The 22,691-nt window shown below is 45.7% G+C and overlaps 1 protein-coding gene across 10 annotated transcripts in view; it reads left to right on the top strand.

Moving 5' to 3' along the window:
* NAV1 (neuron navigator 1) overlaps window positions 1-22,691 on the top strand; it is a 326,822-nt gene that overhangs the window by 4,381 nt on the left and 299,750 nt on the right. Inside the window, exon 1 of one of the 10 annotated variants that reach the window (XM_064273399.1) lies at window positions 13,074-17,682. The exons of the other annotated variants lie outside the window; for them this stretch is intronic. The gene's annotated coding sequence lies outside the window, so the exon portion shown is untranslated. Of the gene's footprint in view, window positions 1-13,073; window positions 17,683-22,691 lie in introns of those variants that run through there. 10 annotated transcript variants of the gene reach the window in all.

The raw sequence follows: 22,691 nt of genomic DNA, 5'->3' as shown, positions 1-22,691 counted from the left end.
GCGAGACTGTTCTGATGTCCAGTCCTCAGAGGCTCTGAAAGCTTTTGTAAATGGAATCGTTTTCTTAATCTCTTTCTTTTTGGGATTGTTCATTGCCAGTATAGAGAAACACAGCTGGTTTTGTGTGCTGATCTTGAACGCTGCAACTTTGCTGAATTCATTTATTAGCTCTAGTAGCCTTTTTTGTGGATTCTTTGGGATTTCTATATATAGGATCATGTCATCTGTGAATAGAGATCGTTTACTTCTTCCTTTCAAATTTGGATGGCTTTCATTTCTTTCTCTTGTCTAATTAATCTAGCTAAAACTTCTAGTACAATGTTGAATAGCAGTGATGAAAGCAGGCATCCTTGTCTTGTTCCTGATCTTAGGGGGAGAGCCTTCAGTCTTTCACCACCAACCCCCCCACCCCCAGAGGAAAAACTCTGGTCTCAGTAGCTTGATTTCCTTCAAATATTCTTCACTGGATGGGTTCTCAGTGGGACTGTGGTGTTAGCTGTGGGTTTTTCATAAATGCCCTTCGCTATGGGTCAGAATCGACTCAATGGCAGTGGGTTTGGTGTTTTTTTGTTTGTTTGGCCCGTTATCATGTCTGGGAAGTTCTTTTCTATTCCTAGTTTTCTGAGTGATTTTATCATGAAAGGGTATTGCATTTTGTCAAATGCTTTTTCTGTGTCACTTGAGATAATTGTGTGTTTTTTCCTCTTTATTCTATTAATGTGGTATATTACATTGATTCATTGTCTTATGTTGGACCACCCTTGCATTCATGGGATAAATCCCTCTGGAAAGCTTTTTTTTTTTTTCTATGCTAAATATATAGGCAACAAAACATTTGTCCAGAGGAAGAAGGAGAGTCAGAAATAGAAGGAAGAAATGGAATATGTGGCTAATTACCTCCATGAGCAACTGCCTCCTTTACCATGAGGCCAGAAGAACTGGATGGTGCCCAGCTACCATTACTGAACAATTTGATCAAAGATTCTATAGAAGAATCCTGATCAAAAGAAGAAAAATGCAGAACAGAATTTCAAATTTCCATGTAATCCAGATTTTCTGGAGCCATGGAGGCTGGATGAAGCCCTGAAACTACTGCCCTGAGATAATCTTTAAATCTTAAACTAAAAATGTCCCCTGAAGTCTTCTTAAAACTAAAGACTAGGGAAAAATGTCTGCCTTGAGCATTTGCCTTGAGCATTGAGCTTTTTTAAGATCTAGCTACCTGGGATCAAATTGACGACAGCCCCCGGAAAGATTAGATAGGAACCTTAGGCGGCAGTGAGTTTATGTTAATGGGGGAGGAACAACTCAGAAAAAGAGGGTAAGAATGGTTGTATAACTTGAAAATATAATCAGTGTCACTGAATTGTACATGTTGGAACTGTTGAACTCATATATGTTTTGCTATGTATATTCTCAACAACAACAGCAAAATAGATAAAGTTTTAAAAAATTGTCATTTCTACAATCTTCACATGTCTAGTTCAGTGACATTCATTGAGTTCATTATGTTATTCAACCATCACCATTAACTGTTCTCCAGCCTTTCCATCAGCCTTAACAGAAGCTCAGTGTCCTCTACACATTTTGTCTGCCTTTTCCCCTCCTTCCCTCCTACCCCTGGCCTCTGAAAACTTTTTTAAAAAACCAGAAAAGTCAGGGCTTTAAAGGGTTAAGGGATTACAGGGCCTCATTTCCCTGGCCCTAGTGACCTCCAAAGGGAACATCCAAGGGGATTTTGATTAGGGTCTTCCTGACTTCCAAACAATCTGTCGACTACTCCCCCACCTCAGAGAGCTTTGACTGGCCCAGAGGTGGAGGTGAACGGATTCTAGCTCTTCATGAGGCCCCAAGAGCACCAAGCTCAACCCCAGCCTGAGCTTCCTTGCCTCTAGCTCTGTGGTTCCCAATACTGGCTGCACATTAGAATCCCCTGGGGAGCTTTGAAAAACTACTGGTTCCTGGGCACTTCCCCAGAGACCCATCTTCCTTTGGTTTGGAATGGGGCCCCAACATCTGTTGTGTTTAAGAGCTCCTTGGGTGAATCTGATTCACAGTGAGGGTTAGGACTACTCCAGGGTTGAGCTGATCTACTCCCTGAACCCTGGACTGGTCACAGCTTTCTGTGACACAGCTTCCTCCCCATCTGGACAGCAATACTGACCCACTTTACATCCTTTCCCTGACTGTAAAATCCATTTAGAAACAGAGTAAACGGCAACTTCCGTAGAATTGAACTTTCAAAGTTGGAAAGAACCTTAACCGTCATCTTTTTCCTGCTGAGCAGCTGGTGGTTTCGAACCTCTGACCTTTCAGTTAGCAGCTGAGCACTTTAACCACTGAATCACCAGGGCTCCCAAGAGCTATCATCTAAAAAAACTAGTGCCAGCCATGTATATATCTATATCCTCCCCCTCACCGGATGTATTAGTTCCTTAAAACATCCCCACCAGGGGTCATCCAGCTTGACCCGCTCTGTGCTGGGGGAACTCCCAACAACAACATCATTCATTTCATTCCATATTTGTTGAAATTATCTCAGTCCATATTTGGACAGCTCTGTCTTCCAGAGTTCCTCCTTACATTAATCTGTCACTGGTGTGACTTCCACTCCTTGGTGAAAGATGGGGCTTCCTCAAAATGAATCCCCAAACAAAGTGGAGGATATTCAAAACGAGCCATGCACAATAAGTGTAATTGCCCGGCAGCCTTCTAGTATTAGGAAGCAGCTACCATACACCTGTTCCACCCCCTCCATCCTCTTTTGTTTTCTCTGATCTCAACAGCCCTACATCCTTCTCATCTTCTCTATTGCATGTGTTCTCAGGTCTTTTCTGGGAAGACGTATGATGTAAAATCAAGAATTTAGGTCATGAAGTGAGCCAGACTTGGAGTCAAGGTCCAGGTCACGGCTTTGCACATAAAACCCTTAGCCCATGATGAGTGTTCAGCAGATGTACCCTCCACGTTGGCCTCATCATTGCTGTCTGTGTGGCCTCAGGCGGCCCCCAAACCTCTCAGACTAGTGTGTTCCCCAGGAAAGGTGGAATGGAAGTGCCTTATTCACAATCTTTTCCCACTTGCCTGATCTTAAAAATCGCACATCCCCTTTCGCTAGCCCCCACACCCACACCCGCCACGGTGCTTCCTATGATGTGGCAAGTTTGCAAAATCCAGTCAGAGGGTGATTGCGTGGATCAAGAGAGACTGTGTCAGAGACCTGACGTGGTTCCTGGGTTGCTCAGTGTGTGTGCTCGATAGCTATCAGGTTTTCTCTCACTCTCACCTCATCTCCTCCTCGTTCTCCTCACCCTGGGAACACGCCATGGTCCCTCTCCATCTGCATGTGCTGTGTCTGGAATTAATGCAGCACTCTGGTATGAGGCTACTGACCCAGATTGTCCGTAGGCAGATCACCTCACGTCAGTTAGGTAAAGCAGGCTTTATTCTCAACTTGTAGCCTTCCCCTGAACACCTGAGATCATGCTGTCAAAGGGATGGGGCCACGAAGGCATAACGGAGCAAGGGTCTGACTGCATCTGGTGCTTTTTCCTGTTCGTTGTTGGGTGTTTCATTTTGTTTGGTGTTATCTACTTTTTTTTTTTTTTTTTTTGTAGACTTCAATCATAGCCTAGAATAGATCCTCAATAAATTATTGTTCAAGTCAATTACCAGTGCCTCTTTTCCCAGTTCAATGGTGCAGATAATTGAGTTGACTGAGAAGGAGTGTCTGGGTTCCGGATAGTGCCAAGATACCAACTGTTCTCTTCCTGTTCTCCTTTCAACAAAGGAGAGACAGCTGACAAGACACACGGCTAAGGAGCGTCAGCCAGGACCCTGGCAGCTGCCTGCCTTGTCTCTCATCTGGGGCAGTCTACTGTACCATCCCCTGGCCCATCATCCTCAAAGCTGTGGAACGAGGGCATGGTCAGCTTCACCAAGCGCTTTCAGAAGGTGTCAGCTCGCTCCCACCTCCCTGGGAGGGACTGTGGTCCTGTGCCTCCTGCCAACGGGAGGGCAGAAGGACTGTGTGACAGTTAGGATTCTTTCCAATCTTGAAAGTTTAATTCTGTTTTTTCCCCCAAGGTTTTATTTCAAAAATGTCAGATCAACAGAGAAAGTAAAAGACTAGTACAATGAATACCTAGATTCACTGATTGTTAACATTTTGCTACATTGTATGCTCTGTATATACATACATACATGCGTGCATACGTACATACATGTATATATACAGGTAGTTTCCGACTTATGATGGGGCTCCAACAACTCCGTCATAAGTCAGATAAGACATACGTCGAATACCTAATTTCAAATTAACAACTGAAGCCTTAGGGTACCAAAGGTTGAATTAGATTACAGTACAGTACCGGTAGACAGTACCTGGTCTACCGGTCTACAATGAAATCTGTGTCAGGGTTGTAACAACGAAGCTGGAGCCTTAACAGCTGTTGGGCTCCGACGAAGTTCAATTGTCATATGTCGTTTGAGTTGAATATTGCCCAACTTCCTGTTACAACTCCTGACACCGACACTGACTTTGTCATAGACCAGGCCATAGCCTGCTATGCGGTAGTTTTTTGAACAGTAAATGATAAAATTGAGCATCTGTGAGTGAACATCTGAGAGTAACAGCGGCAGATTATGCGCTGCAACATTACATATAGTGTGCAGTAGGAACAATAAAATGTATTGAAAACAAGGATGGTGGTAAGTGTGGCCCTGTGTAACTTGAATATGTCATAAGTCAGGGACTATCTGTACACACAAGCACACAAAATAAAACTCTCTTTGAGTCATTTGAAAATAATTTGCAAGCATCATGACTTCATCCCTAAATACTTCAGCATATATTTCCAAAGAACAGGGCATTCTTTTACAAAACCACAGTATCATAATCATACCCAATAAATTGAATACAGTTGTCCCTCGGTATCCACAGGGGATTGGTCCTGGGACCCCCGTGGATACCAAAACCCATGGATACTCAAGTTCCTTGTATAAAATGGCATAGTATTTGCACATAACCTACGCATATCCTCCTTTATACCTTAAATCATATCTAGGCTATTTAATGCAGTGTAAATGCTATGTAGATAGTTGTTGTACAGTACTGTGTTGTTTAGGGAATAATGACAAGACTCCAGGGGAACAATGCTCAAACGAGGAGTGCTGGAGAGAGACTGAGGATCTGTGAAATGGCAGGAGGCTACAGCAGGGTATGCCTACACATTATTTCATTTGTGTGGGTTCAGCATATTGCTCAGTGTGTGACAAATTCAAGTTTTGCTTTTTGGAACTTTCCTTTCCTTTTTTTTTTTTTAATATTTTCGATCCATGGTTGGTTGAATCCACGGATGCTGAACCCACTGATGCAGAGGGCTGATTGTGTTGGTTTAACAGAAGTATTTAACATATAGGTCAAATTCAGATTTCCCACTTATTCCCCAAATGTCCTTTAGAGAGTGCTGTGCATTTTTTTCTCAATCCACAGCCTGCTGTATTGATGCCTGAACTTCGGGTTTCCCTCAGGTTAATGAGGTCATTATTCCTTAAATTGGGATAGGAACGCACTAGTTAGGAATACTTTCATTTATATCATTTCATTTCATCTTTAGCTCAACTTAGTGAGATAGATACTGGTATTCTCCCTATTTTACTGGTGAAAAATTGAGGTTCAGAGAGTTATCAAAATTGACCAAATAGTATGAGCCATTATTACCATCTTATGCTGTGTGTCATGTAATAAAGATGGAAAAATAAGCTGCTATATTTGTAAAAAGCCTTTGAAGTATCATTCATATTCCTTATCATCTTCACCAGGTCTTATAAGGTGTTAGGACGCGCTGTGAGGAAGGCTGAGGAAAGTAAGATTGAGACCCTCTGAGCTTGTACTAAACAATATTTGTACAGTTGAGGTAATGTAAATGACATTTGTTGGTTTTTTAACATTTGGAATCAACTTTTAAGCAAAACTCAGTGTACTTGGTTGTAGTTGCTAGACATACTACAAATAGCAATTAAGAGCAAAAGTATACCCCTACCTCACACCATATACAAAAATGAACTCAAAATGGATTAATGACCTAAATATAAGAGCTAAACCTGGAAGACTCTTAGAAGAAGACATGGGGGTAAATATTCATGACCTTGATTTTTTTTGATTTAGCTATGACATCGAAAACCTACACAACAAAAGGGAGAAGTAGATAAGGGACTTCATCCATATTAAACACTTTTGTTCATCGAAAGACATTATCTGGAAAATGAAAAAAAAAAAAATACAAACAATGTACAGAATGTGAGAAAATATTTGTAAATTATGTATATGATAAGGGTATATATCCAGAATATATAAAGAACGCCTGCAACTCAATGACAAAAAGACAACTCAAAAAAAGGAACAAAAGACTTTGGTAGACATTTCTCCAAAGAAAATGTACAAATGGCCAATAGGCTCACAAAAAAATGTTCAACGTCATTAATCATTAGAGAAATGCAAATAAAAACCACGTTGAGATACTACTTCACACCCACTAGGAAGGCTGTTATAAAAAAAGAAAGAAAGAGGAAGAAGGAAACCAAAGACTCAAAGAAGAAACCAATTTGTGGAACCAGTAGTTTACACAAACAATGGCATCACCTACCTTGAGACCAGAAAAACTAGATGGTGCCCGGCTACCACTAACTGATCATTCTGACTAGGGGGTCAATAGATGGTCCTGGATATAATGGGAGAAAAATGTAGACCAAAACTCAAATTCCTGAAAAAAAGGCCAGACTTACTGGACTGGTAGAGAATAGATGATTCCCTCAGACTATTGCCCCAAGATACTTTTTAGACTTAGAACTGAAACCACTCCCAGAGGTCACCTTTCAGCCAAATGACAGGTTGGCCAATAAAATAAATAATATCACCCGTGAGTACTGTGCTCCTCAGAATAATTGTCTAGATGAAACCAAATGGCAAACATTTACCCTAGACCAAAGATGAGAAGGCAAAGAGGACAGGGAAGCTAGATTAATGGAAACAGAGCAACCAAAATGGAAATAGTGAGAATGCTGACATATTATAGAGAATGAAACCAATGTCACTGAACAATATGTATAGAAACTGTTAAATGAGAACCTAATTTCCTGTGTAAATTTTCACCAAAAACACAATAAAATATATGTATTTTTAAAAAGAAACAAACAGAAAATAACAAGTATTGGTGAGGATGTGGAGAAATTGGAACCCTTGTGCACCGCTGGTGGGAATGTAAAATGGTGCAGCTGCTGTGGAAAACAGTTTGGCAGTTCCTCAAAAAGGTAAACATAGAACTACTCTAACCAAAAACCCTACCCTATGACTCACCAATTCCACTCCTAGGCATGCACCCAAAGAACCGAGAGAAGGGACTCAAATACTTGTACACCAATGTTCATAGCAGAATTATTCACAATAACCAAAAGGTGGAAACAACTCAAGTGTCCATCAACAGACGAATAAACAAAATGTGGTGTATACATCCGATGGGGTATTATTTAGCCATAAAAAGGGATGAAGCTTTAACACCTGCTACAACAGGGTTGAATCTTGAAAACATTATGCTGAGCGAAATAAGTCAGACAGAAAAAAACAAATGTCATATGATTCTGCTTATATGAAATCTCTAGAATAGGCAAATTCATAGATACAAAATTAAGTTAGAGGTTACCAGGGGCTGGAGAAAGGGGGGAATGGGGAATTATTGCTCAATGGGTACAGAGTTTTGTTTGGAATGATGAAAAGCTTTTGGAAGTAGATGATGGTGATGACTGCACAACATTGTGTGTGTAATTATGCCACTGAGTTGTGTACTTGAACTAGTTAAAAAGGAAAATTTTATGTTATATATACTTTACCATAATAAAAAGTATTTAAAAAAAAATATAAACGAGTAGCTGACTGAAGATGAGAGATAGAAGAGGTGGAGGAAATGGTGGGGCCTCCAGTATCCTATATACTGAGGGAATTCAAGAGAGTCTGTTAGGTGTTATAAACAAGAATTCAACTTTTAAGCTTAAAGGTGCAAAGTAAGCAATAAAAAAGCTAAAATCAAATATTGAGAGGAGGAGAAGGAGAAACAGGGAGGTGGTGTGATGGTTAAAATTTTGTGTCAGCTTGGCTGGGCCATGATTCTCAGTGATTATGTGTGATTATCCCCCCGATGGGATCTGCTGTGAGTGGCCAATCAGTTGAAAGGGAGTTTCCTTGGGTGTGTAGCCTGCATCCAAATATAAGGGGACGTTCTGGCTTTTGCCCTCTCTGAATCTTGCAGCTACCTCTTGTTCATCTGATCTCTGGTTCTTGGGACCTGAGCTAGCAGCTCACCTTCCGATCTTGGGATCTGTCAATCTTCATAGCCTGTTAGCAAGGTTCCTGCTCTCCAACCTGCCCATCTTGAGCTTGCTAGCCCCTGTGGCTATGTGAATCAGGAGAAGCCTCCATCCTGATTCAAGGACTTGGGACATTTCAGCCTCTACAATCGCATGAGCTGTTGCCTTGATACAAATCTCTCTCTCTCTCTCTCTCTATGCTTTACTGGTTTTGCTTCTCTAGAGAACCCAGCCTAAGGCAGATGGGCTTAGTGTAAGCGACCTAAATGCTTATCTGTTTTGCTAGGTAATGACAGATAATGTCTAAATGTGACAACAGGGAGTGAAGGTATTAGTATATAACCTAGAGTTATGTGGGTAACCGCTGAAAAAGCCAATAACAAACAACTATTTGGGCAGTTAGGTGGGGCTGGGAAGAGGGTGGGACAGGAAACTGATACTTGTTATTGTAAGATTTCGGTACCATTTGATGATGAGCACCCGTAATGGTGAGAGAAGTAGGCTTTGGATTCAGATATCTTGGTTTCTAAACACAGGGATGAGCAGGACAAAAGGGCTGACTCCAGAGGAGCTTCTTTGTGATGATGAGCGGAAACCAAGAAGGTTTTAAGACCTGGGTGCACCAGAGAGAGCCCAGGACACAGCATTCCCAAGAGGATGCCCCCACGTCCCACATGGAGTGCCATTATTTTTGTTGTAAACATTTTAAAGAACTTTAATAATTTTGATTTTAAACGTATTTGGCCATAGATCAAACCGAAAGATTGGTTGTTTGAATCCACCTAGAGGTGCCTTAGAAGAAAGACCTGGCAATCTACTTCTAAACTATTAGCCATTAAAAACCTTATGGACCTCGAAGAACTAGATGGTGCCCAGCTACAGCCACTGACTGCTCTGTCAGGAATCACAATAGAGGGTCCCGGACAGAGTGGGAGAAAAATGTAGAACAAAATTCAAATTCACAAAAGAAAAAAAAAAAAAAGACCAGACTTACTGGTCTGACAGAGACTGGAGGAACCCCTGAGACTGTGGCCACTGGACACCCTGCTAACTCAGAGCTGAAGCCACTCCCAAAGTCCGCCTTTCAGCCAAAGATTAGACAGGCCTCTAAAACAAACAATAAGCCACATGAGGAACATGCTTCTTCGTTCAATCAAGTATATGAGACCAAATGGGCACATCTGCCCCAAAGCAAGATGAGAAGGCAGGAAGGGACAGGAAACCAGATGAAAGGACCTGGGGGAACCCTGGGTGTAAAGGGAAAGGGGGAGAGTGCTGACACAATGTGGAGATGGCAACCAATGTCACAGACCAATTAGTGTATAAGTTTTTGAATGAGTAACTAATTTGTGCTATAAACTTTCACCTAAAGCACACCCCCACACACACAAATTCTAAAAGATGTCAAATATAATCTGTACAGTTTAAGTGTGCCAAATATCATTCAATTTCCATTCTAAGGATATAGAAACGGGAATTTCTAGAAACAAGTCAGTAAAATGCTTTTGAATCGACCCCATGGCAACTGGCGCTAGTAATTCATTTATTACATTGGCTATTTCATAGCAACCCGGAGCAAATGCAGAAATTATTGTGAAGTGAGAGAAATCTTACCTCCAAGTTATTTTCAAATGTAAGGAATTTTAATGAAAATTTCATTGTATCAATGCAGTTGATACAATGTTGCATTTTATAGATGTTTAACTAAACCTTGATTAATCTCAATTTTGCAGTTATATTTTTATGTTTTGAGACCCAGGACATTGTCTTCCATGGGCCTCTGAAAAGCTCCTTGGCCCTGGGCCTTCTATCCAGCGAATAGGTGGGGTGGGTGCTGAGTGCAGATGTGGCCCCTGAAGGAATTTGTGGGTGCATCTTTGAGACCCACAGCGCTCTGGGGCGGTCATAGCCTGAATGAGGGCCGATCTGAGCTTGACTGAAGCCCCATGGCCCAAATCGCATCCTCCTCACCATGGCCTCTCCTCAGGCCTTTACTGTGGAAGTCCCTGCAGTCTAGCGTAGGGCATTCACTGACTGCCCTCCTATACAACATCTCATTCACTGTTTGCAGCAACCTTACAAGGTAGTCAGGACAAACATTCTCTCTTCTAGAGATGGTGAAACCTGGACTCAGAGGCCAAGTAACTTGTCCAAAGCCACAAAGGTTCAAGCAATCAGGTAAAAAACCCAGGTCTTCTGACTCCTGATCTTTGGCCTTTCCAATGCACCAAACAGCCTTATAAAGCAGAGGTGGGGACTGTTTTTGTAACAGCTCATGGAACTTCGCTACGTATATTATATCTATGCTATACCAATGCAGAAATCACATTGAGGTTTTTTTTTTTTTAAATAATTTTTGTTGTGCTTTAAGTGAAAGTTTACAAGTCAAGTCAGTCTCTCACATAAAAACTTGTATACACCTTGCTACATACTCCCAATTACTCTCCCCCTAATGAGACAGCCCACTCTCTCTTTTCGTGTCCATCTCGCCAGCTTCTAACCCCCCCTACCCTCTCATCTACCCTCTAGGCGGGAGATGCCAACATAGTCTCAAGTATCCACCTGATCCAAGAAACTCACTCCTCATCAGCATCTCTCTCCAACCCATTGTCCAGTCCAATCCATGTCTGAAGAGTTGGCTTCGGGAATGGTTCCTGTCCTGGGCCAACAGAAGGTCTGGGGGCCATGACCACCGGGGTCCTTCCGTTCTCAGTCAGACCATTAAGTCTGGTCTTTTTATCACATTGAGTTTTTATTACTAATTATGCTATTACATTGATTTTGACAGGTGCTTAGGGTTTGTTTTTCAATAAATGCTACGTGAAAGTACACCACCAATTTTATCATTCCTGCAAATTTTTACCAAGTTAGTCAAGGAAACAATATAAAAGTTTTATATTTTGAGCTCTGTTTCTCATTTTCTAATCAGAGTTAAAAACAGTCATCATACATGAATTTAAGTCTGTGTTAGGCTGGCAACCCAGTAAGATGTCTTTGCTTTTTAGCTGGTCTGGAGCTAATATGGAGCCCTGGCAGCTCAGTGGTTAAAGTGATCGACTGCTAACCGGAAGTTCGGCGGTTTGAAACCACCAGTGGCTGCACGGGAGAAAGATGTGGCAGCCTACTTCTGTAGAGATTTACAGCCTTGGAAACCCTATGAGGTCGCTATGAGTCAGAATCAAGTAGATGGCAGTGGGTTTCTTGGTTTTGGAGCTAATAAAGTGTCCCTGGGTGGTGCAAGCAGTTTGCATTCAACTAAACCTAAAGGTTGGCTGTTCAAACTCACCCAGCGACACCACAGAAGAGAGGCCTGGCCATAGGCTTTGTGAGATTACAGCCAAGAAAACTCCATGGAACAGTTTTCCTCTGTTCTACTCACGGGGTCACCATGACTCAGAATCAGTTCAACAGCAGTGGGTTTTTTTTTTCTTTTTTGGAGCTAATAAATGAGCCTCTCTGCACTTATACACTCTCTCTTGTGAAATCCAAATCTACCTCCTTGCTAAATGCCATCACAAAGATGCGTCTACTAAGGTCTTACCACACCTCTGAGTCATCTCCCCACTTCCTCTAGCTGACCAGGCCCAGAGAAGTCAGAGGCCATCAGGGAGGCTCAGAAAGTGACCACAGTGTTGGGGTGGCCGTGGGAAGTGGATGGGAAGGGCCGCTGCTAAGCTGGCCACAGAGATTGGGACACCACTGCGCCCACATTCAGTCCCAGACAAAGGCCTCTGTGTTCAGGGTGGCAGGGGCTGTGGCCAGATGCCGGGGGGGGCTGGTGCGCTGATACAGTCTGGGAGAGGCTGCCCAGGGCCAAGGGGAGCCTGTGAGGCCACGCTTCTCCAGGCTTAGAACACGGAGTGGCCTCACTGGGTCCTGGCACTTAGTAGGGGCTCAGGAAACATTCACTGATTGATTACTTCAGGAATAGAAGGTAGGTTTGTTCTTAAGCTGAGAGGCCAAACAAGCAAAAACCAAACCTATTGCCAAGTTGATTCTGGCTCATGGTGACCTCATATTATAGAGTAGAACTGATCCATAGAGTTTTCTTGGCTGTGTACTTCTTTGGAAGCAGATCACCAGCCCTTTCGTGTTGCCCCTGGGTGCGTCTGAACCACCAATCTTCAGGTTAGGAGCTGAGAGAGCAAACCAAGTAAACTGTTTGTGCCACCCAGGGACCTGAAGCTAAGCAGCAGGTGGAAATAAGTATTCTTCCCCTTTGTCCTGCTCAGGGGGGTGCCCTCAGCCCTGAATTTCCCAGACTTGCTTAGAGGCCCCCCCTTGCATACTGGGCCTGTCCCTGACCTTGTGCCTCTGAGGCATATGTTGTGGCAGAAAATGCTCTGGCTTTGGAGCCAGCCTGACCTGGCTTTCTGCAACCTCTCTGAGCTTCAGTTTTCTCATCTGTAAAATGGGAACAGTAATACCCTCTGGCATGAAGCTAAGGTTAGTTATTATCTTTTTTCTTGGCCATGCCCCTCGCTGCACCCCCACATGTAAATATTTGGTCCTTTGAGGGTCTATCTGGGATAACAAAGCGGCTGAACAAAGCCAAGGATGACGCAGTCGGCTCCCCAGTCTTGAAGATTACAGCTGGGTGGATTTATCTCCCGAAGGGTGTTTATATACCAGACAGGGGAAAATGTTTCCCTGTCTGAGGGTCAGATGGATGGGGTTTGGCGGGGGGGGGGGGGGGGGGGGGTCCAATGGTGCCGGCTCTAAGATGTATGGTCCCTCTGGGTCCTATTGGGCTCCAGACTGCAGTCCTCTGTGGGGTGAGGGGAGTGGAGTGGCCTGGGGTTTTGTTTGGCAAAGCCTGCCTGTTATCCGGCCCAGGCTGTTTCCAGGGCATTATAAATCGCATCGGCTTGGGAAGGAGGAGTCGCAGATGTGGCCAAGGCAAAGTATATGGGAAGGTGGGAGATTTGAAATGAAGGACTGACTCAAGGCTTTTGGGCCAAAATACAGGCTGGGGCCGTCTCCATGGCAATCAGACACCAGGGAGGGCTCAGCCGTGATGCCTCTGAGGTGGAAGCCCTGACTTGTAAGCCAGAAAGAGCCCGTGCTCAGTGGCCTGTGGGTCAGTGCTGCCTCGCTCTATTTGCTTCCATCTGCCTCTTTGCAGACAGACCTGGGCTGCTGCCTAAACTGAGGGGATTGAGCAGAGCTTGAACAACGTTCCGGGTCTAGAGAGTTAAACAGAAGAAAACATGCTGCCCCCTCTCCTTCAAACCCCCAGCCTCACTGTGTGCCCTGGTGTAGCCTTCGCTCCATCTGAGAGGGAGGTCGAGAGGAAAAGGGAGGGAACTCTTTCCTTTTGTTCTGTTCTATTGTAATTCGGGTATGATTTACAAACAGTGCAATGCACAAAATGTTAAGTGTCCCTTCTGATGCATTTTTGGCAAATGAATCATCTGTGTAACCCGCACCCCAATCAAGATATACATCTTGGGAGTTCCTGGGTGGCACAACCAGTTAAGTGCTTGGCTGGTAACTGAGAGCCTGTTCGTTCAAACCTACCCAGAGGTGTCTCGGAAGAAAGGCCTGGCAATCTGCTTCCGAAAAGTCTCAGCCATGAAAAGCCTGTGGAGCACAGTTCTACTCTGCAACACAAAGGGTCACCGTGAGTTGGAATTGACGCAACGGTAACTGGTTAGGATAAAACACACCAGAGAAGTGAATCAATAAGATATACACATTTCCATCAGCCCGTAAGTTTCCCTTTCCTGTCAGTGAGCCCCCTCCCAACCGCTGTTTTGCTGTCCTGATTTTTATCACCATAGATTTGCTCGCCTGTTCTTGAACTTCATAACGGTGGATCATACAGTATGTTCTATTTTGTGTCTGACTTCTTTCGCTCAACCTAATATTTTCGAGATGCATCCATGTTGACTGTTGTAGTTGGTTCTTTTTAATTTCTGATATGTGACTATGCCACAGTTTGTTGATGGATGGAACCCTTTGATTCCGTGAATTGTCCTGCACCAGCATTGGTAGGATTCACATGTATCAGGCATCAGTAGGATGTCCACCAGCTTTTGTGTGCTGAGAGCTAAGATGAGCTGGTAGGCCCTTAGTGTAGTCTTTGCTGTCTTTACAGTGTTAGCTCCTTTGTTCCCAGACCACTTCCCCACTTTTGTGGCTTCTGCCAAAAGGCCACAGTGCCTTTTCTTTCCCTCATGGACTCGGAGCCACCTCTACCCACTAAGGCTAGAAAGTTCAGCTCACTGGCTGAGAGACCACTGGTTTCTCCCTAAAGCAGAAAACTGTTCTCCAACCTCAGCTGAGCTGGTGTGTCTCAGTGGGCAGGCCTGTCTGGCCCTGCACGTGCAGAATGGAGGGGGCTTGTGCAGGCCTTTAGCCTGTAGATGGTGGGAAGACACTGGGGACTCAGAGCAGGGAAGTGACATGGGGAAGTCATATCTTAACAGGAGGACGGTCCCAGTGGCAGGGACCACGTCTTTTTTCTTCACTGATGGGAATCCAGCACCTAGCACCGAAGCTGGCACATAGTGGCCATCGAATAAGGAGGTACGGCATGAACTAGTGGACTGGAGAAGGGAGAGGGGCCAGGAGTCCTCTGTCACATTCCTCATGTGGAATGTCTGAACTGGGATGGCTCTGCTGGGAAAAGAAGGAAAGAGTGGGTGTGAGAGATTTTTTACAAAGAAACCCCAACAGGACGAATGACTGTTGAACACGGGAGGAATAATGGGTGGGAGGAGAGGATCAAAGAACCATGCAGTCTTTTTGGGAGAGCACAGACTGAGAGGGCAGGAATTTGAGTCTAGCTGACCACTAAGTATGTAATCTGGGTAAGTCATTTAACCTGCAGTTATGGATTGCCTGGTGTGATTTTAGCCAGGGACCTGCTTTTAACTTTCTGGGTGACCTTATTCGAATCTCTTTCCCTCTCTGGGTTTCAGTTTCCTTATCTACAAAATTTGATCTCTTAAGTTCTCTCTAGGTCTAAATTCCATAACGCTTTGCCCCTGGGCCTTTGAGTCTGGGAACCTGGGAGTGTTGAGAGGCCCCCAACAGCTATGGGAAAGTCAAGAGAGGGAACTAGTTTGGGGGCCAGAAAGTGCTTCCTCTAGGTCCTTCCCCTCATTGGGATTCCCAGTTTTCCTCCTCTGGTCGCTGGGACCCAGGAAAGTCCAGAGCATCCCATCCTTACCCCCTCAGTGGTGACCCCTCACCTCCACAAGCCCCAGAGAGGGAGAGGCCTGCTATGAATAGTGCTCTGGAATCAAAGGCCCTCTTCCCTTGCAGGAAACACAGCGGCCTAATGGGGCAGGAAAAAGGTGTTTCCGAAAGGGAGGCCAGAAGAGGGTGGAGGGGGAGGTGGGCGTTTGGGAGCCAGATGAGTTCCCGGGTGCTGGAGGAGGGATGCTGTGACAGTGGCTGGGAGGGGGCTCAGTGGGCAGGGTTAGTGCCAGCTTATAGGGCTGGTTGGCACATGGCTCTGCCACCTAAGAACCCCATGAGAACAGCCAGGGAGAAAGGCCGAAGGGGTCTTGGGCTGGGAGATGGAGGATTTCAGATCTACAGAAGGACTGAAAGTGCCACATTCATTAATTCACGGATCCAGTCATTCATTCACCAAGCTTTTCCCACAGTTTAGGACTGTGCTAGGTGTAAGGATAAGCAATGTAAGGCTCATTTATAAACAATTGGTAAGCAAGATAATTATATCCCAGTTACTCCCCAGGGCGGTAGGAGGATGGAGGAGGGAATTGCAGCCACTGGAGGGGGCAAGAAAGGCTCCTGGGAGGTGGGTGCCATTGGGCTTGCAGGAAGTAAGTCAGGCAAAGAATGGGTGGGAAGGTCAGGGGGTGGAAGGGCATTCCAGGCAGAGGGTGAGAAATACCAGGACTTTTCATCTCTTCTCCCCTAACCAGTTAGCATGGAGTCAGTTCAACTCATGGGGACCCCACGTGTGTCAGAGTAGAACTGCACTCCACAGAGTTTCCAATGGCTGATTTTTCAGAAGTAGATCACCTGGACCTTCTTTCGAGGCACCTCTGGGTGGACTCAAACCTCCAACCTTTCAGTTAGCAGCGGAACGTATTAACCGTGTGTATCAAAGCCCCATCTTCTGTCCATCCTGGGCCACCAGCAGAGGTCTAAGAGCAGCCCTTAACCCCTTCTCAGAGACCTAGCAAATACCTGGAGCCCTGTCTCTGGAGAATGGCACCCCTCCTGGCCAGCAAAGAGTATCATACCATCTTCTGTATTGAAAATGTGTTAGACTCTCAAATGCCATCTCACTGAAGAGCCCTCAAAAATCAGTAATCTTCCCCTGTGAAAACAGAGGCTTAATTCACCTCAGGCTTCTGCAGTGGCGAACTTCACAGCGAAAGCTCAGGCCAGCAGGCCCGTCTGTGGGGCGGAGGGTGATGGGGAGTCAGGCCGGGAGCTGCAGCCCTGACTCCTGCCTCCCTGCTTCTCCACAATCCTGCCAGACGGCAGGGCCCCCCTTAATGGCTGGAGGGGGCCGAGATGAAAACAGGCTGTAGTTTCTGCTAGGAAACCCCAGAGAAATCTGCTGTGGTGTCAAGTTGAGATTTTGTTGTGTTCCCACGCCACCAGCAGTGTTGTTGAAACATTTCCATCCCACACACTTAGCCAGGGTCGAGTGTGATTAGTACCCAAGGCAGGGTCCTGGCACCCTCTGAGGAGCTGGCAAGCTTCAGCCTCTGCCCTCACCCCCATTTTGTGAACAGTGCGTAGTGATTTTGGGGGTATGTTCTTGTCCAGCGTCCCTCAGCCCAGCCTACAGAACAGCACTCAGTCCTGTCCTTATGCCTGTGTGCCCAGCCAGATATGTGCAGTGACTTACAGGGCCTCTAGCAGGGCTGGATTTCAGGACATTTGTTCTCCACAGGGAGATCACTTTCAAAGCGTCACTGTGGTCCCAGGGCTTCTCCTGTGCCAGCCACAGGAGCAACTAAGGTCAGAAATCACTTAGCACCTCCAACTCACTCTATACGATCTCCAAATTAGCACCTTCCTCTATTGGTCATCAAATACAATGGGATATTTCTCCATCTTCCCAGTTTTCAAGTGGGTAAACTGAGGACAGCCACTTAGACTTGAAAGAGTAACTAATTAAAGCCCAGGAATAGGGGCTGGGATCCAGCCCCTTTACTGTAATAACGCTGAAAAACGCCAAATGTGGTGTTTGTTCCAATAGGAGTGGAAAGGTGAAGAGAAGCGGGGAGGCTGCATCTACTTGTCATTTCTGGAATTTGCTGGAGGGTGAAAGGACTCCTCAGGGCCCTGGAAAGGAAGCTGTCTGCATGCGGGGGCGTGTCTGAGGTGGGTGGAAGCCCTTAGGGACGGGAGGGGCAGGAAGGAGGAGGCCGGCCTCCCAGAAAACAGCCATAAGAATAAGGAACTGGGTTCCTATCCTACCACTTTCTAGCTGTGTGACTGTGCATATTTATCCCCTCAATGCCTCAGTCTTCATCTGTAAAATGGGAGCAATTTTTTATTGTGGTCAGAATATACGTAACAAAACAATTGCCAATTTTTACATATGTAGTTCAGTGATATTGATTACAATCTTTATGTTTTATAACCAGTATCCTTTTCTGACTTATTCCACCACCGTTAGCGGAAGCTCAGTGCCCCCTAGACAGTAACTCTCCCGTTCCCCCTCCCTCCCACTCCTGGTAGCACCGTTCAGCTTTGGTTTCTGTACATTTCCCTATTTCATGTCAGTGAGATCATTACAACTTCTGTCCTTTTGTGCCTGATTCTTTCACTCAGCGTAATGTTTTCCAGGTTCACCTGTATGGTGGCATGTGTTGGGACTTCATTCCCCTTTATGGCTGAGTAATATTTCGTTGCATTGTATATAGCACATTTTGCTTATCCACTCATCTGTTGATGATCATTTAGGGTGTTTCCACCTTTTGGCAATTGGGAATAGTGCTGCGAAGAATATTGGTTTCTGTTTGCTTTCCTGTTTTTGAATCTTTTGGGTATATACCCAGGATGAGGATTGCTGGGTCATATGGTAATTCCATGTTCGACTAAAATAGGAGTAATTGGACCTGGCTCATTGGTCGGGTATGAGAGTTAAATGAGGTAATTCCCATGACACACCTAGCACGGTGCTGGATGTGTGGAGGGTCGTGGTGGCCAAACAATTGGCAGCTCTTGGCCAAGTGAGTTGACCTTCTGGAGCCTGAGATTCCGCTGTAAATTGGGGGTTATTTATGGTGCTTACACCTCAGACTTGCTGTGAGACTTTAATGAGATTGTGGTTATAAAGGGCCTGGCATGAAACGGTCCCAATAAAGTTGTCTTCTATCGTTGTTTCCTGACCTTGGGAAGCTCCCAGTGCAGCTGGAGAGATTGAGTATTTCCTCTCAGAGCGCCCACACCAGAGACAGGTGCGAAGACATAAGCCACCAAGACAGTGACTTGCCAGTGGGAACCCCTTCAAGTTGAGCCTGAGGGTTTTTTGACACAATACCACTGGTCTTGCTACCTTTCTTGCCTTCTGTCCTGAATGTCACAGGCTTATCTCACACATTCCCTGCCAAATGTTTGGAGTTCGGTGCTTCTCAAAGAAGCCTTGACTCCTCTTAGCTGGGAATGGCATTCTGAGACCAGAATGTGGGCCTGTGGACTACATGGTGTCTTAACCTGCCTAACCCTCCAAACCCGCTGCCATCAGGTTGATTCCAACACATAGCCACCCTGTAGGACAGAGTAGAACTACCCCACAGGGTTTACAAGGCTGTAAATCTTTATGGAAGCAGACTACCAGCCACATCTTTCTCCTGTGGAATGGCTGGTGGGTTCGAACTACCGACCTTTTGGTTAGCAGCCGAGAGCTTAACCACTGTGCCACCAGGGATCCGCTTAATGTGCCTGCTAGGCTCTATATTCCTTGACGATAGCAACCATGTGTTATTTACCTGTGTGTTATATGGCATAGTACCTTATCCATAGCAGGTATGGAATCCAATTTATTTCTTTAGATTTAAGAATGTGTTTATTCCTGATCGTAGATTGAACACTTCAAGACTATAAATGTTTATAATTTCCAAATGCAAATCTTAAATTAAAAAAATATTTTTATAGTTATACTGATGTTTTCGATATTGGGAACCGTCTAGGCTGTAAAGCAACTGAAGAATAAAATAAAATGAAATAAGGATGTCAGTTATGAACCACAGGAATAGATATCATGCATGATTGGTTTTGTCATTTTGCCACCATAAAGGTGATTTTTAAAAATAAAACTATGATTGATACTGGGAAAAAAAAAAAAGAAAAACAGCACCTTTTCCAGCAGCTGCTGTCTTTGAGCCTCTGTGTATAATGGGCAGTGTTGGTTTCTTAGAATAGGATTACTGGGAGCAGAGTTTCAAAGGTGGCAAGAAGTGTGTTTGGCCCAGATGATGCAGGAGGTATTATGCACGTGGGCAGAGGAGTGCAGGTTTGCCCATTCAGGACTACTCCCTGGACCTGGGGATGTGAGAGTAGGGAAGGCCTGTAATTACTTAGGCTAAGAGCTGTGGAAGGATTGAGTTTTATTGAGAAGCTCCCGAGAATAAGGTGGTGTCCATCCATCCAGTTCTCTTTGGGCAGTGCTCAGTGCCATCTGCTAATAGGTGCTGAATAAAGGCTGCATAGAAGGATTCTGGGAAAGGGAGAACAGAATCTGGTTCACCCTTTGTCTGCATGTCCTTGCAGCTCCCCATTGCTACCAGGAGAGGGAGTGATTGCCCAGCAGAATACTGCCTGATCCCCACGCCCTCCTGTCCCTTGCAGGCTGCTGGCCACTCTGCATTTTTGGGGCGGGGGGAGCCTGCCCAGCGCAGTATCCTCTCCTCTCCAGACTGGAGGAAAGTCCGGGGCTGCGGGGAGAGGCTCTGGGGCTGGGGCGGCCCTGCACTGTGTGGGACAGCCAGGCAGGGTGAGTCAGCTGAGGAGGTTCATTGCCACCACAGAGCAGACAGCTGTATCTGTCCCTCAGTGCCACATTTGCCTTCAGCTTGCTGGATAGTATCAGAAGAGCCTCTTGTTCTAGATTTTGATTCCACCCACCACCAACTGCCCCCCTCTCTGCCAACCCTGGGTAGCACAAATGGTTTGCACTTGCCTAAAACCAAAGGTTGGCAGTTTGAACCCATCTGTCGGTGCTGTGGAAGAAAGGCCTGTCAATCTGCTTCTATTAAGATTATAGCCAAGACAACTCCATGGAGCAGTTCTACTCTGTGTGGCATGGGGTCCCCATGAGTCAGAATTCACTCGATGGCAGTGGGTTTGGGTAGTTTGCCCTGCCAAAAAAACAAGATTCTTGCTTTCTCCCCTTTGTGTTTTATTTTTCAGGATATAAAGCATGTTAAGGTGACGGGATATAGACCAGGCTAGAATGATGTTAGTTGGCAAGAAAAAAAGTTCAAGGACTTTCTGGCCTGGCTTCTTCAGGATCTTTTCCCCTTTGGGTCTTGGGGCCTTTAGCTGGGGCCAGCCTTCCTTGCACTGTAGCACAGCCCGCCTGCCAGGCCAAGACAACCTGCCCTACTGCAGGTGGGCAGAGGCCTGCCTAAGCCACTGCTGGCCTGCCCTTGGCCATCCTGGGCCAGTGATCCACAGGTCAGAGCCCAGCCATGCTACACCTGGGGTGACTTGGGTGCTGAGGGGAATGACGCACCCAGAGCGAGGCAGAGGAGGAGCAGAGGGTTCTTTGCCAGGGCTCCTGTCCCAGAGCAGGCCCTGGGAAGCAGGGATTTAATGAAATTGTGACTATTACTCCTTCAGGGCCCAAATTACTGTTCCCATGGAAAGACACTGATATCCTTACAAATCTAGATCTCCATGGCTGCGTGGTAGCATTTCTGTCTTCCCCTGTCTATAGAGCCCCTTCTCTGGGATGGAGGAGCCACAAAGAGCTCCAGGACCTGTGCCATGAGCCCCACGGCCTCCCAGGGTGCCGGCACACTGACAGGAAGGCCTGGCTGCTGTTCCAGGCCAGCCCTGGGTGCCACAAAGCAGACCGTGGGCTCAGGGAACATATTCAGCATTTCTGTTGTGTTTTCTACCACCACAGTCTTTCCAGTCGCACTCCCCAGTCATTGTTCTTTCCAGAGGCCCTGAGCAGTGGTTCATCCAGTGACTGATGTAGGTACCCACCTGGGATGTGGCCTTGGTGCTCAAACATTCTCTTGCTGAGACCCCAAAGAGTGCCTGCCTCAGACCACAGCCACAGTGGAGCCTCCGTGGTGGGCGGAGCTCACAGGAGCACTGCAGCAGCGCTACTGTGAGTCCTTCTCTTCTTATCTTAAGGTGACCAGTGTCCACAGTCCCACTTGCTGCTGGGGCGGTGGGCTATTGTCAATCAATGAGGTCGTCCTAAAGGCAGTAGCTTTTTAATACTGAGAATGGTGATTTATAGACGGGAAAGAGAGGTTGCTCCCAGCCTGAAGGTTGCCGTGGGAAAAGAAGTGTGCTACCCTGCCCCCAACATGCATGATGTTACACAAAAGCAGGGTATGGGAGTTGGAAGACCTGGGTTTGAATTCTGTTCTACTTACTAGGGAGCCCTAGTGGCGCAGTGGTTAAGAACTCAGCTGCTAACCAAAAGGTTGGCAGTTCGAGTCCACCTTGGATTTGCTCCTTGGAAACTCTATGGAGCAGTTCTACTCTGTCCTGTAGGGTTGCTATGAGTCGGGATCAACTTGATGGCACTGGGCTTGGCTTGTTCGTTTGGACTTACTAGCTGGGTAACTAATCACGGGCTGGTGCTTTAGTTCCCTTAACTGTGAATGAGTTGAGGACTAAAGATTAGAGGAGTCTGGGTGGCTCAACAGTTAAACACTTGGCTGATAACCAAAAGATTGGTAGTTCGAACCCACCCAGCGGCTCTGCAAGACAAAGACCTTGAAATCTGCTTTTGTAAAGATTATAGCCAAGAAAACCCTGCGGGGCAATTCTACTCTGTCACCTAGGGTCGCTATGAGTTGGAATCAACTCCACGGCACACAACAACTACGAAGAAGAAAAAAACCTGTGAAATACCTGGCACATGGTAAGGCACTCACTGAAAGTTAGTTTTCCATCATCTGTATTTCTAGGGCTTTCTTCTGAGTTCTTTTTCCAGATATCGGAAGCTTCCCAGGTGCACAGACTGTTTCCCCTATCAGACTGGAGGCTCCTTTAGGGCAGGGCTGTCATCCCCATCAGTTTGGGATCTGCTTGAAGGCAGGGGCTGTTTCTCTCTGCTCATCCTTGGGATTCTGTGAAGTTAGCAACTGCGTTGTGACCATCAGGCTGGGAGCTCTCTGAAGGTAGGGACTGTTCTCTCC

This window comes from Loxodonta africana, chromosome 20 (assembly GCF_030014295.1).
Source record: "Loxodonta africana isolate mLoxAfr1 chromosome 20, mLoxAfr1.hap2, whole genome shotgun sequence".
NCBI classification, from domain to species: Eukaryota; Metazoa; Chordata; class Mammalia; order Proboscidea; family Elephantidae; genus Loxodonta; species Loxodonta africana.
Note: the sequence above shows the minus strand (reverse complement) of the source record. Positions and strands in the feature narration are given on the sequence as shown.